The sequence below is a fragment of the Podarcis bocagei genome (genome assembly GCF_964188305.1).
Source record: "Podarcis bocagei genome assembly, chromosome: 3".
NCBI lineage: Eukaryota > Metazoa > Chordata > Lepidosauria > Squamata > Lacertidae > Podarcis > Podarcis bocagei.
Window position 1 is genome coordinate 17065553 of NC_138127.1, and position 10052 is coordinate 17075604.

At 42.4% G+C, this 10052-nt stretch overlaps 1 long non-coding RNA gene across 1 annotated transcript; it reads right to left on the reverse strand.

Moving 5' to 3' along the window:
* Positions 1 to 8228: 8228 nt before the first annotated feature.
* LOC308583200 lies at positions 8229 to 8841 on the reverse strand. The gene is made up of 2 exons (XR_014006117.1): positions 8765 to 8841; positions 8229 to 8401 (listed from the first exon to the last, which is right to left on the reverse strand). It is a non-coding gene; the product is annotated as an uncharacterized lncRNA (long non-coding RNA).
* Between the last annotated feature and the right edge of the window lie 1211 nt (positions 8842 to 10052).

A 10052-nucleotide genomic window follows, 5' to 3' on the forward strand; every position in this document is an offset into this window, starting at 1 on the left:
CCCCTCCCCGCTGCTCAAGAAAGGTCTAAATCCCTTGTGTTTATTTGAATAGATGTTGGCAGGATAATTAAATGCCCTGTTCAAACATCCTGTTTGAAATATTAAACAGTAATTAGCTTCCTAAACTTTGCTTTGCTTTGCTTAGGAATGAGGCCCCCTGACAGCTTGCCTGGCCTGCTGGCAACAGACTTCTGTAGGTATCTGGTGCGTTCATGCTTGCGTGTTTTTCTTTCCCATGAGAAAGTAGAGGGCTGCCCTGCGAGGCAAGGTATTTCTCCCGCTTTTGCACACAGCAACTGCTTGTTTTGCACAAACGGCAACTAATTTGAGCAACCCCTCCAAATGATGGTTCAAACAGAAATGCCTTTCATAAGCATCCGGGTCAACAGCCCTCAGTAACCCAGGATGACTATTCTAGGATGAGAGGCATCAAAATAGCCCTGTATAAATAGAAACAGTTTCTTTCTATTATCCTGCTGTCGCCTGGGGCAGAACGCTCCACACCTCCTTTCCCATTGAAATATTCCACTATGACACAACTTTGAACAAAGAAGAGGGTCTTTTCTCCACAGACTTTTTCGTTTATTGATTGTCCTTAATCTGATTTACAACCTTTCTATGTACTTCCCCTTCTCTTTTAGCTCCAAACAGCCAGTCCTAATGCCCATAGAAAATGGAAGGCCTCTCTTCGTTCCAGAGGGCTTATATTAATTGTCAGTAATTGGAGGCACCTGAGTTCAAACTGCCTCCATCTCCACTCCCCAGACCTCCCGAGGAATGCCAGCTGTTCCTCCAGTTGCCAGAGCAATATGTAGAAGAACTGGTGCCTGTGACAACAGGGGTTAGAAGGATGGGGGTGTGACCCACATCACCCACCCAAAATGGTCTCCCCATAAATCTAGTTGCTGACCAGGGGTCTAGATGCAAAGTCTGCCAGAGACAAGAAGATGGTATTAGTAGAATGTCTGGTTATGAAAATACTCAAGGCATAGTTCCCAAAATGGGATTACAGTGGTACCTCGGGTTAAGTACTTAATTCCTTCCAGAGGTCTGTTCTTAACCTGAAACTGTTCTTAACCTGAAGCACCACTTTAGCTAATGGGGCCTCCTGCTGCTGCCGTGCCACTGGAGCACGATTTCTGTTCTCATCCTGAAGCAAAGTTCTTAACCCGAGGTAATATTTCTGGGCTAGTGGAGTCTGTAACCTGAAGCGTTTGTAACCTGAAGCGTATGTAACCCGAGGTACCACTGTACTGAAGTTGTTCATGACGCTATCTCGCCTTCCAAAAAACATATCACAATTTTCTCTATTTCCAATGTTCAGACCATGAGAGCCTTTTCTTACCACCCACCAACAAGCGGGAGGTATCACCCAGCTTGGAGAAACTCTGAAGTTTTGGGGGGGGATGGGCGGGGAGAGCAAAGAGAGAAAACTTCCAAAACCAGTCCAATAAGAACTGAGCATGCTCAATGGGTGTGCTGATTGATAGGGGCCGGTGGGATGGGACCAGAAAACAGAGAGGGGATGAGAATGGAATGGAGTGTCCAGAAAATGGGTGTGAGGGTCAAGCAAGTGTTTGAACCTGAGCTACAGAATTATGTCAGACATTAAGGTGCAAATCAAGTTCCACGGGAACCTCTCATTCTTCACCAGCTGTCACTTTGCAGCTTGTTGTACGTTTTCCCAGACCCGCTTCAAAACTGATATGGGAGGCAAGCTATGGCTCATACATCAATGTCCTCAGTGCGTGTGCCAACTCTTGCTCCAAAGTCTTGGCGCGCAAGGGGAGCTATTGTGGTATTCTCTGGAGCTAAAGCAAAAATTCTCAGAATACCTTTTTTCTTTTTTTTTTTAGGGGAAACCTTGTGATGTTCTTTTTCTCAGCACACGCAAACCCTCTCATAAAAAAGAATGCCGCTTTGCAGAATCTCCTTCAAAATATCTGAGCCTAACTTACCTCACAGGGCTGTTGTGGGCATAAAAGGGGGAGAGGGAGAACCATGTTTGCTACCTTGAGGAAAGAGGGGCTGTACATGTAATAAATAAACAAACTGAGTAGACCGGGCACCAGGACACTGGGGGGGGGCACAGTTTGTGCATTCGATCCCCACCACTTTGCAGGAGACAGTATAGAAAGGAGACAGTGGTGACAGAGAACTTCATGGCTTATGACGGTCACCCTGTTGAAGTGAAAACACTTTGGCACCCCAAAATTATTTATGGGATTTGCATTTGGGATTAGTACAGAAGGTCATCATTGAGAAAGGGTCACCAGGCTTTGCTGTCAGAAAAGCAAAGCCAGATTCCCACACACACACCCCTCAGCCAGTTTTTCATTTTATGAATGGGCACCTTACGTGAATTGATTTTCCTTTTCCTTTTTAATCCCATATCTCAGTGTTGGAGCGCCTGCTTCATATGCAGAAGGCTCCAGGTTCAATTCCTTTGCTTCTCCAGATAGAACTAAGAAAAGACTGTTCTCCTAAACCCAGGAGAGCTGGCTCAGGGTAAGGTAGCTTCCTGTTTTCTTTTGAACTATCAAAACCACTCAGCTAATTTCAAGAGTTACCAATCATAGCATGAGATTGCCTTCAATGACAGCATCAGGAACGAGGAGAGCGAGAATTAATATCCAATGTCAATGAAAAATTAATTGTGGCATTAGTCTGCCACTGTATTGACTTCTAAAAGCTTTCTCTTTCTTTTCTTTTCTTTTTCAAAGTTAAGCTTCATCAGAATTGAAAACCTGGTTACTGGTCATTATTTTACAATAAGAGGCTATTTTAAAATGTGCAACATGGCTCATGCCTTTAAGACAATGTTTAAGAATCCCATTCTCAGCCAGAACCAGGTCGTTAAATAATATTTTACCCCTCCCTATCTTGACAAGAGGGAGGGTGAGTATAAACAGGCATTGAAATGTTTGCAAAGAAATAAAATAAAGAATGATGATGTCATAATGCCTGATAACCAAATTTGATTGGCTTTGTGGGCTATGATGTCAGCACACTCACTACATGTTCACTGACTGGCTAGCATCTCATAGACAGAAAGAAGGAAAGTGTTGTGTGTGTGCTTTTTGAAAACAGCTCTGAAGTGAAGGAACAGCAGTTAAGTACAAAAATAGAGAAGGTCATTGGGGGAGATACATTTTGGGGGGCATTGGAAGCCCCCTTTTTTACTCCTGAAAATTCAGGGTATCTATCATTGAACCACCAAGACTATGACTTTTCTTTCACCAGCAAAGTGGGGGAAGATCTGTCATAAAGTCAACAAGGGAACAGTAAGAACTCGTGGTTCAGCCATCTGCCAGTGACGAAAAGATCAGAAACGATGACATTTATCTGAAATTTGATGACCTTTAGGTCACACTAAAAGAGCTTCCTTTTCATGAAGCCCCTCTGTTAGCACTATTACCAGAAAAGCATTCCTTAAACTGCTCTGCAGACACTAGTCTCCTGTTGGCTAATACTGGTTTGATCCCTTTGCTGAGTGGTAGCAGATGTCAGAGGACTTGCAGATTGGCCTCTAGGAGGAAGAGAAAATCTGTGGCATGAAGTTCTTGGTGGCTTTTGCTCTAAGTGTAACTAGGTTTGTTCACACAAAACTGCACAAAGTCTCCTACCTCTCTCCCAGTCAAGAAGCTCAACTCAATTCTAAAAGGAGAAGTAGCAGAACTTTTGCATCACCAAGCAAACAACATTGGAACCAGAGTGAATGTGCTTGCTTCTTTGTCACTTTGCTCAGCAGAGCCTTTCTTAAATTAAGTTCAGGTCAAACAGAGAATATACATGAAGGATACCTTGATGAATCTAGAAATATTGTTCATTTAGTAAAGGTAAAGGGACCCCTGACCATTAGGTCCAGTCATGACCGACTCTGGGGTTGTGGCGCTCATTTCACTTTATTGGCCGAGGGAACCGGCGTACAGCTTCCGGGTCATGTGGCCAGCATGACTAAGCCGCTTCTGGCGAACCCGAGCAGCACACGGAAATGCCGTTTACCTTCCCGCCGGAGCAGTGCCTATTTATCTACTTGCACTTTGACATGCTTTCGAACTGCTAGGTTGGCAGGAGCAGGGACCGAGCAATGGGAGCTCACCCCGTCGCAGGGATTCGAAATGCCGACCTTCTGATTGGCAGGTCCTAGGCTCTGTGGTTTAACCCACAGTGCCACCTGCACTACATCAATGCAAAACAACTGTTCTGCCCACTTGACTGTAGCTATCCAATTAGGAACTAGCTTAAGGTGTGCTCAGGTGTTTCCCTGTATGTGCAAATACTCAAAGTATGCACACCATCCCGCTTGCTCAGTCACCAACTTTCCGCATGTTGAGCAGGGAAGCCATGCAGTCAGCGTTAACTTGCCTTTGCTTGAACATGAGTAGAACCATTCACATAATCAGGGATGCTGATAAAGTCAGGTGCCCTGTTATGCAGAGGGTTCTACTCACACTGAAGCAAACCGGAAACTGCCCTGTGATCCTGAGATGAAGGGCAGTACAGTGGTACCTTGGTTTATGAACTTAATCCGTTCCAGAAGTCCATTCTTAAGACAAAACCATTCTTAAACTGAGGCGTGCTTTCCCTAATTAGGCCTTCCACCAGTGCCCTCTCACCATTCAGCTTCCGTTCTTAGACCGAGGTAAAGTTCTTAAACCGGGACACTATTTCTGGTTTTGCGGAGTTCGTAAACCAAATCATTCTTAAACAGGATTGTTCTTAAATCGAGGTACCACTGTATATAAATTTAATCAATAAAATAAATAAAAACGAAAACATGAGAAATGCCCCTTTCAGGCCTTCCCCGCTCAACTGGAGAAGGCTATAGACTGAGCAGGCAGAGCTAAGAGTACTGGGGGTGAGGCCACGACAGCCAGCTCCACAGGTCCTACGAATTTTAGTTATTTAACAACATTTATATAACACTTACTAGAGCAAAAGACCTCTAAGCGGTTTACGAGACAGTCTGAAATAGTCTTTCAAAATACCAACAAAAGACAAATGTTAAAAACGAGTGACATAAAAATGTTTAAAATATAAATTAAACAGGAAATACCTTTACCTACTGAAAAAGCTTGCAGGAACAAAAAAAGTTTTTGATGGGAACAAAAAACAATACAGTGCCTGATAAAAATGGGAAAGGAATTTAAAGTCTAGGTGTCCCCACAGTAAACGATCCATTTCTTGCAAGGGTAGATGAACATTGGTAACAGGGAGAAAGCTTGAGAACATACAATGTCTTTTAAGAGGTGAAAATTAACAAATGAGGCAGACATGACACCTACTCAATCTGATGAGGTGGAAAGGACTTGTTTTCTTTCTTGATGACTGCTTCTCCTCTCAAGAGGCAGATCTTGGTATCAATGCCAGATCATTTACATTCAGAACACGCATTTCCTGATCAGTTGTGCTGCATTCCTCACCTGCAACAATGGAGCCATTTGTATCTGATACACTTTAAACACACATATAGTGAACAGTGACTCTGACCTCTGCTCACTAAGTCTAACCTGTAGGCTTCCATATTGCTCTGTCAACAGTGGGGGGAACTGAGGACCAAAACTAGGAAAAGGAGGTAATTGGCAGCATACATCCCTCCCAGTTTATGGTTCTGAGGACCCCTTTCAGGGTGGGCCAGGCCATGAACCTTTGAGCATGTGCAGTGTGCCTTTTCTTTGGGGCAGCCACGGGTTTTCCTCACAGGCCTGGGGGAAGGAAACAGGATTCCGAGTTCAAAGATGAGACTGCAAGGCAGGCTTAAGCATGTCTCGTTTTGGAATTTAAGCGCCAGTTCCTGTCATTTTTTACCCCCCGCTTTAAATGCACAGGCATTCGCTGTTAGGAATAAAACAAAGGAAATGAACCCCTCCAAAAAAAAGCTGGTAAGCAATCAAGGAACATAAATAAACTGCAGGGTAATGGCGGAGAGTGTTTGACTCTTATATGAAATATAGACTGCTTCATCTCAGAACGTCTGCAGGTGGAAGAAACTTTGCAATCTCCTGCACATGAGGAGGAAGGGAGAGCTTCACTCTGCGCACAAGGGGTCCTCCCAGCCATTCTGTCTTTGTAATGCACATAGCTCAGCACTTTGATCTGGCAATTTAAATGTTCCCATTCTTCTTTATGTGCACTTCGTGAAACATTTTCTCTTCTTGCACACAAGAAAATCACAGCATTCTTTTGCTAGGTTCAAGGACATTATGTAAGCTTTGTCAATCTGACTTTTAGATAGAAAGGATGTTCAGTTATATCTAAGCTCCCTGAAGACTGTATGGTATATTCTAACTTCACGCTTCCTCTTTAATTTTGAAAGCCAAATGTTTGGTTCTTCAAATAGTGGGGACACCAGCAAATTGGGTTTCAACTTAGAGTTGCCATATTTCAAAACTCAGCTTTTTTTCAGCGTTTTCCGCCCAAATTCTGTTTATGAGGGCTGAGTGCTGACTATTTTAAGTATTATATTATATTATATTATATTATATTATATTATATTATATTATATTATATTATAATACGGTAGAACCTTGATTCTCGAATGGTTTAGCTGATGAACAAATCGGCTTCTGAATGCCAAAAACCCAGAAGTAAGTGTTCCGATTTTCAAACATTTTTCAGAAGCCGAACGTCTGACACGGCTTCCGCTTGAGTGCAGGAAGCTCCTGCAGCCAATCAAAAGCCGCGCCTTGGTTTTCAAATGTTTCGGCAGTCAAACGGACTTCTAGAATGGGTTGCGTTTGAGAACCAAGGTACCTCTGTACTATGTAATGGATTTTTTGCCTTGCTCTAGGAGCTGGAAACTTTTCCACTGAAAGCACCGCTAAAATGGTTTCCATGGAAACTACTGGAGCAAGGTACACACCCATCAGCTGATGAGTGGTGAGGATGCACCTTGTTTTGGGAGCATTTTCTAGTGAATAGGGAATGCAGAGCTTCATCTCATACAGTGTGGCTTTGAACCCAGAGTACCGAGTGTGTGTGTGTGTGTGTGTGTGTGTGTTTAAGGCACAGTTACAAGTTGAATATTGGGTCCTGTGTGCACACCCCTGTTTTTAAATTGTTTTTGTTTTGTCTTGTTAGTTTAATGTTTTAGTGTAAGGTAGTGTCTTTGTATTGTAATGTATTGTTTTTTCTTTTTTTCTTTTTGTAGTGTTTAAATTGTTGTAAAAGCAATAAATATTATTTTTTTAAAAAGAAAAAAGGAAGACGACCCTGGGTTCTATCCAGACTGACATCCCCCAAAAAAGAAACTCATAAAAAGATTAACATAAGGTTATTGTTCTTTCTTTTGAAACTTACCCTGGACAAAAACAGGCAGTCTATAAATTTACTTATTATTATTAATAATAAGAAAAGGTGTGTTATAAACCATTGTTGGCATCCATCTGTCTTGGGAGACAATTCAAGACTTTACCCATTGGGGGTAAAGTCAAATTGTTGGAGAGTTACAGTACCTGATGTGGCTATAGAGAGAAATATGGGAGAGTTGTGTTTTATTGCTCTTGGGGCAGATGAAAGCGTCTGGCTTTGCTGTTACATATACAAACCATATTTATCGTGCTGCTGCCTGAACTTGCATTACTGTTTCACAGGTATGGGGAGTCTAGAACCCCATACTTTTTGTTCCCATCATCCATTGACCATGCTTGCTGGGGCTGATAAGAGCTGGAAGACTGCAGTTTCCCATCCCTGATGCAGAAAAAGCTATGGCAGCAAAAGGTGGTGGCAGAAAACCAGAATATGAGAAAGAGAAACACGAAAACCAATATTAAGTGGTTACTGGAATTAAATATAAATAAATCGGAGATAAAGCCAGTTTGGTACAGAACTGGGGTATCAAAGGAGCAGGGGCTAAGTGCACCTTTGCACTTGTCTTATCACAAGTGGTTATGTTTGTGTAAGAGAGAAGTCTTGACTGATCCCTGTGATAAGCATCACTGTTGACACCAGGAACAACTAACTGTTTGCAAATGTGGCTCCAGAAACATGAGAACTGTTGGGAGACCCACCATAAGATGTTTTGTGTGGTGCAATGCGGTCACGAGTTGAAAACAAACAACCACCCAATTGTGCAGCTCACAAACTAAACAAGACCATTTAGGGACATCCAACCTCGGAAAGAGCACCAAATATCAGCCTCATGCCCCTTGTGTCTTTCCCAGATAATAAATTTCTTCCTTTTTTTGGTCCCTCGTGGCTTAAAATGGCTTGGTGAAGAAAAGGAGTTAATTTAAGGCTCATTAGTTTATTTTTAGTCACTCGAGATCTGAAGGCTTTGAGCAGACTTCCCTTTTCTAATAGGACATGCCTTCCTGTGTAGCGAGGCTGTCCGCTGACCTCACTCCCGGCTGGAAGGTGGTACTGATCCATGACAGAGATCCTGTGAGGGCTTTGAAAGCTAAATAGGAACCAGAAGAAAGTGGTATCATGCTTAGCTGGTGATTAGCCCTGGAAGCAAAGTTCAACTGTGACTTTTTAGGGAGGAAGGAGGAAGGAGGAAGGCCGTCGTAACAAACAAGCACTTCCTGCATTTGCCTGGAAGAATCCAATCATCCCACTTTTGGTGTAATAAGGACATTACTGCTAATTTGCCGGTAGCTGGGAGGGAATTTCTGCTCTTAGCTGTGACGGCTCTGTGGCAACTGTTTCGTTTTAAATAGAAATTTAGCCATGAACGTGCAGCTTTTTTAAAGGGGGAAAAAAAGAATAAAGGAAAAGAAAGAAAGTTGAGCCGTAATTGAAGTGCATTAATGGTAATTACTTCTTTCTTTCACTCATCATTCTGTCAGAGGAATCCATTATCCTGCCATCTTGATGTTTCTGCAAAATTGCTCTTCCTTGTGGATGTGCAGAGACTTAAGGAAATCACAGCTTTATTCTATAAAATGTCCCTAATGCTCGCCCATTCTGTCCGTACTTGTTTTACCTCCCATGGGAAACAACAGCACATACCCAAAAAAATGCACAATGCTGGGGGTTTTTTTTGTTTCTTTTTCTATCCTACTCTGTTAAGTAATCGGAGAACAAAAGTGTGAGATGTTACAGAACTGTAATTGTTCTGTGGTTGTTCAGCTCTTCTGTGAAGGTGGCAACAGGTACTGTCTTCCGCCTAGGTCATATGACAAGTAGTAATATTCTCTGCCGTCATCGTGATCTGAAGGAGCTTCATTAACATGTGACCTCAAAATTCTGGATCATCCCCCTCCCACTGATGCCAAAGTTTAGTGCTAGCTTTGTGCCACAAACCCCATGTTTTGTGCCACCCCAAAAACTGAGTAATTTGAAATCTGGGTCACACGGTAATACCAAATCGCATCCCTGTGTTGCTTAAATGTGCAGCTCCAAGCAAAGTGTGTGTGTCACGTTTTGGACCCCTGTGCATAAAAGCCAGTTGTGAAATTTACCAGATAACCCAGTTAACAAGTAACTACATTTGAGATCGCCTTTGAGCTTGAGGTCCAGGCAAATTGGTCCTTCTGCTTCCCCCAGTCTGGCCTGGATGGGAGATTGTTGTAGGATCATCCATCTGCCATCTCTAATTGCATCATAGAAGGAAGGCGAGGATATACTGTACATGTCATAAATGAATATAATCACTACCTGCAGTTGCATTAAGGCAGCAGAAAGATGACCAATAAAAACCCACAACCCAACATCAAAAGGATAATAGAAATTAAAGTGGAGTAGAATAATGAGTCAGGTTTACTAAGAAAGGGGGAGGATTGCCTGACAAAAATGAAGACATTATCAAAAGAAAAGAACACAAGCCAGGCAGCAAATTAGGCTACATTACAGACACGTGGAAATTTAGCTGCTGCAAGAATTTGATTGAAGGGTGAGGAACAAATCCCCATAATACATAATATGATAAAATAAATAAACCTTGGAAGAAGAACAGGTATTTAAAGAGGAGTGGAAAATTTTCACCGAGTATGTAGAAAATAATTGTAGACAGTTGAAAACGCTGGCAGTATTAAGGTAAATTAAACATTGTAACACATTTAAAAGGGATGTAAGATGGGAGAACTGAATTAGATGGACATACAAGA